Genomic DNA, 5,853 nt, shown 5'->3' on the forward strand with positions numbered 1-5,853 from the left:
CATCCATTTCAATGGAGGCGGAAGCCTCTGATGAGTCGGAACATGCAGCAATATCTCTCCGGGCCTGGGTTGCCTCACTCAATATTTGCTAGTTCCATCCATTTGCCTGTAAAGTTCATGATTTCATCTTTTTATAGCTCAATAGGATTCTATAGTGTATATGTACCACATTTTATTATCCATTCATCCAAGTAACAGTATACAGACTGAGATGGTTGTATTTATGTATTTTTACACACACATGCACACACACATGTATTTGAATCAATGAAAGGATATGCCATAAATGAGGAAAAGAACAAGGGAGGATATATGGCAGGTTTTGGAGGGGGAAAGGAACTAGAAATGATATAGTTATAATCTCAGAAAAATAAAATATTAATGAATAAAAGAAAATACAAAGATTCTACAACTTGAAACAAAATGTATAAAGCCAGAAGCTTTTGGTCCCAAGTATTTCAGGTAAGGAATATTCATTATGTGATTATCACTGTTTTAAAGCATCACATTGTGTTTGTCTATGTGTGTATGTGTATGTCGTCACTACATGCAGGTGCCCAAAGGCACAAGAGGGTGTCAGATGCCCTGGAGCCTGAGTTACAGGCAGTTATGAGCCACCTGATGAGGGTACTCGGATCCAAATTGGGTCCTCTGCGTGAGCAAGAGGCATTTCTAACAGCTAGGCCATTCCCATAAACCATGTTTGAAGTTGTTTGTAAAAATGATGACTCCCAGAAAGACGAAAAGCAAGTGGAACTGGTTAAAAGAAGAAGCTGTATCTCAGATGTTTTCAGGGAAAGCTGCTGAAGAATGGCCGTATCTGTTCCCTGACTGCATCCAGGCTGGACAAGACTGCTTGGACTCAGAGCTGGTGGCACTCAAGCAAGCAGATCTCCGCGTGCTTCCTCAGAGTACCAGGACCATAGCAGGAGGAATGGAATAATGACCACAATTTAAAAAAGCAAAGCAAGGAAGCAATTTCAATAAAATTCAAAGCTAGTCCCTTAAAATGATAAAATAGAGTTCTGGTCAGGAAACAAAATACCTGTTACAAACCACGAAGGGGTAAACAATTGCAGATACAGAGAACATGAGTTCTAAAGAGAATTCTGTGGGGACACAGAGACCTGCTGAGCGCCATGCAATGCAGTGAAGCCAAGAAAGATGCCCACAGAGCAGCCTCCACAGATGCACAGAGCTCCCCTACCACTGTGCAACGCCATGAGGGAGGGGGGAGATGCCCACAGACCCACAGGCCACTGTGCCACACAGGCAGGCTGCAAACACGCAGCTCAGATGGAGGAGGTCAGCCAGAGGCCTGTCAGGCTCATGGCCTGCCCATCTGCAGTGGGAGCCACTACAACGTGCAAAATGTGATGGATAGACAGAAGAGAAAGAGAAGTGGAACAATTTGAGCAAACTGTGACGAGACATGGAACTGACAAAAATGGAGAGGACTAGCTTGTTGGGAGTGGCCAGCCTGGCCATTTGCAGCCATGGCTAAGCCCCAGCCTGTGCGGCCACTTAGGGTCACATCTAGGTCCATGGCTACGCAGCAGCAGGGGTGCATTTGGATGCTGCAGGGGTGGGGTGTGCATGTCCGTGACTTTATTACCACTAGAGATCACAGGGACGTCCCTGGTCTGCTCAGCTGCCAGGCAGCACGTTGATTTCTAAGGCTGAGCAGAACTGGCTCCACTGCTCCTCATTAGCTTGCAGCTAATGCCACCTCTCACAGTAGCCTGGACAGCACAGCAGAGCTGGTCCTGGTTGGGGGCGGGGCGAGGGGACATGGTGAGCCATCCCCAAGGCCAAGAGCCGCATGGCCACTGGCCCCGAGGACAGAGCAAGGGAAAGATGGCCTCCCTACTCCTCTGCCGCGAGGTGGCCTGGACTGGTGGGAGATGCCCTTTACCCCTGCCCTTCTCCACTTGAAGCAGGTGAGAGAGCTGACCCCTAAGTCATGAGAACAGGAAAGCTGTCCCTGACCCTCCCTAACGGCAGCACTTGGGAGTTTGGGCCCTGCACCTCATCTGGGAAGCACAGTAGAGCTGGCCCTGGTTGGGGGCGGGGCGGGGGGGTGGGGCACGGCGGCCAGGTGAGCCTGCCCTGCTGCCATGGGCGTGGGAAAGCTGGCCGCAACACTTGTATGCTGTGAGGTTGAGGGGGCCTAGGTGTGATACCCACTCCCCACTCACCCCTTGCCGCCTACAGTAGTCGGGAAAGCTGGCCCGGAATTCACAAGAGCCAAGAACTGATCCAGCCCTCACCAGCTGCAGCACTTGGGAGAGTGGGCGCTGAGTGGCCTAGACAGAGCAGGGCTGGAGCGCTCGCCCTGGTGGTGTGGATAAGGGAGAGCCAGCCGACTGACCAAGTCAGCTGCCACCAGACCCCAGATCCAGGGCTTCGAGTTGTCCACCCCCTCCCAATGCACATCATCTGTGAAGTGCTGGGGCATGTTCTGCTGACGTAAAGCATGCAGGATCTCCAGGACACAGGGGCAACAGCAGGATCACCAACCTGGAAGGTCCTGGTGAGGATCCAGCATTGATCGTGTCACAGAAGGCAGAGACCCCGAACTAGACCTATGATTATTGCAATGAAAGATTTGCAAGTGAAGATGTGCGGTTGGAGGGGTATGCTGTGGGACACACGGTGACACACCACAGCCTCAATGATGAAAATGAGATGTTTTCTATGTTTTGGGGCATTTATTTATTATTTATTTATTTAGTCTGTTTGTGTGTTTTTTACTGGGGGGCATGATGTGAAACTCACAAAGAATAAGTAAAAAATTTAAAAATTCTATGGGTAAATTTATATCAGTTATTTTAAAAATGGATGAAGTAAATACTTTCAACAGTGGAAAATTGAATTATTTCTATCATCACATACATCAGTTATAGAAAATGCAGGAACAGAAACAAGCTTTGCACATGGCAGAAACAAATGCCAGTATGCACAACAAATCAATAACTGGAAGCAAAAAGGAATAAATTGTGCCCCAAAGCAAGTCAGATATACAGGGTCAGATCTGTATTCAAATCTTAAATCTGTCCTCAGCAAATTACTTGATGGTTTTTGTTTGTCCTTGTTTTCGTTTTTTTTGCCCTGGAATTTAGTGGTAGAGAGCTTGCCTAGCACACTGCAAGGGGAAAAAAAAGGAAAGAAAGAAGGAAGGAAGGAAGGAAGGAAGGAAGGAAGGAGGACGGAAGAAGGAAGGAAGAAAGGAAGGAAGGAGAGAAGGAAGGAAGGAAAAGGAAGGAAGAAAGGAAGGAAGAAGGAAAAAGGAAGAAGGAAGAAGGAAGGAAGAAGGAAGAAGAACGAAGGAAGGAAGGAAGGAAGGAACGAAGGAAGGAAGGAAGGAACGAAGGAAGGAAGGAAGGAAGAAGGGCAGTTGTGAGGAAGGAAGGAAGGAAGGAAGGAAGAAGGGCGGTGGTGAGGATGAACTGAGACACTGCTTGTGGTGGTCCCAGCACCCTTGCCTAGGATCTGGTGCCTTTTCTCCGTGAAAGTCTGAAGCATCTTTCGGTTGTGGTTCTGCACGACTTAGATAAAAATTCAGTTTCTTCAGGACGTGAACGTGGTACCTTCCGAGAGACGCAGGTTGACACTTTTTTCTTTCCTATTTGCGGTTGTCTCCATACATTAAAACCGTCGTGTCGGGGATGTAATTTGTATGGAACATTGGGGACAGTCCATCGCTGCACTCTCCTGTACCCCTGTTCTGAAGACCTGGAGGTTCCTTATAAGTAGGAAGGAAGATGTCTGTACTTTGACCTCCTAAGTCAGAAAACAGGAGTGCGGCTCTTAGAGCTGACACGAGACTGGCGCTGGCACTCACCCTTTACTTACTCAGGTATTCTAATGGATACTGTGAAAACGAAGCTGGGACAGGATTTCCAGGAAATACAGGATCATAATCAAATAGTCTAGGCGGGGGACCGCTCTCACAGCAAAACTGTGAAGTTCACAGCAGTGACAGTTACTCTTCTGGTGTGTCCTGCTTCCACCCTATGCTACCTTTAAACACTTTTATTATATTTCTTTTTTTACATATACGTTTATATTATTACACATTAAATAAAATAACCTATGCAGCAGGAAGAACCATGAAACAATCAGGGATTATATAAATGTTACATCCATAGTGATTTGGCTATTTGCATCTGGCAAACTTGAAAAAAAATCTTTCCTATCTTGGTGGGTCTAAATTTCTGAATGAAAATCAATATCTATCATATCTCATCTTTATTAACTTAAAACATCTATCTAGACCTAGACACATCTTAACTCCTAAACAACTAAGCTTAATCGTAAGGCTAAACTATCTGGTCTTCAACCCCATCAGAGACTTGAGAAGGAATAAAACTTAATTAACTGAGTGAACTAGAAGTGCAGGTTAGCAGCTTCAAAAAAACAAAACAAAACAAAACAAAAAAACCGACAGAGACAGTTTACTGCCTGAACAGTCACCCAAAACTCTCTATAACGTTGGAGCATCATCTTCAGCCTTCTGGCCCAATGTATCTGACAGACATATTTGTGAGGCAGGAACTATTGAGGACTTACTTACCCTGTCTTGTCAGAGTTTGGCCGTCAATTCTGCCTGTCTCTGAGCTTGCCCATTTTTAGGCAGAATTCTGTCTGTGGTAGAAATTAGGACATTTTGGCCAGTGGCTTGTTTGCCACATTTGAAGCCATCTCCATAAGGAAGTTCTTTGATGCTCATCATCCTCTTTGAAGTAGGCTGGGTGTTGCCAGGAGTTAACCTGTCTCATTGTCAATGAATCTTTAAAGTAACAAAACCATTTTTAAATGCCATATTCTGCATGTCTCTGAGGCTTTTGAAGACCTTATCTATTTTACCATATATATCTATAGAATCATATCTATCTGTTAAACCTAGGATGTTATTCTTGTGATAAAAATAGACTAGCAATTGATATGACCATGATTTGATCAACTAACAATTAGCTTATATTACTTAATTATCCTAAACAGCCTGCAGTAGCACTCTCAAGGTGTTGGAAGTAAACCTTGTATTATAACTGAGTTGGATGGGTACAATACCTTATATTAGAGTAGAAATATATATATATATATATATATATATATATATATAATGTGTGTGAAGAATAATCTTAAATTTGAATTCTATACCAATGTATCAAAATTAAACTTATTTTGCATCAGTATACAAAATTCTATACTAATGAATTAAAAATAACCTTATTGGTGAGTAACAGTTAAGGACTTAAGTTGAGGAGTAGATTCATTTTGTTCTATCATATAGATATATTTCTATATCCCCCTTTCTTTCTTTTCAACCCTTATCTTCATACCTATGAAAGAAAGCTAAAGGAAAAGAAAGACGTCCCTGAGTCCAACATAACTTTCTTTCTGTATAAGACCAATAATAACTTACAACCAACTCCCAATGAAAATAAGCATCTGTAGCCCAAAAGAGGAAACAGAAACCTACCCAACGCCCCCTTAGGGGAAATGGGGTGTCATTCTCTTAAGGTTTCTTTTGGTTGATTTGGGGCAAATAATACCTTTGTAGAGACCCAAATAAAATTGCGGAAAATGATTAAACAAGTCAGGAATAGCATTTTTGGTCCAGTTTCTAAATGTTGAGACAGTCCAGGCTTAATAAGAGCCCTATGTGAGACAATCTGAACTGCTGGACCAATTGAGATCAGAAACTTTCTTTGAAGCTGTTCTGTTCTGATGGGTAACAGCAACCGAGGCACTTGGGGCTGGAGCATGAAGGATGCAGGATGTCAGCATCCAGCATGATGAGAGGAATGCATCCTGTCAGGTCTGATGCAGCGTCAGTGTCTGGCTCTT

The sequence above is a fragment of the Acomys russatus genome, chromosome 4, assembly GCF_903995435.1.
Source record: "Acomys russatus chromosome 4, mAcoRus1.1, whole genome shotgun sequence".
NCBI classification, from domain to species: Eukaryota; Metazoa; Chordata; class Mammalia; order Rodentia; family Muridae; genus Acomys; species Acomys russatus.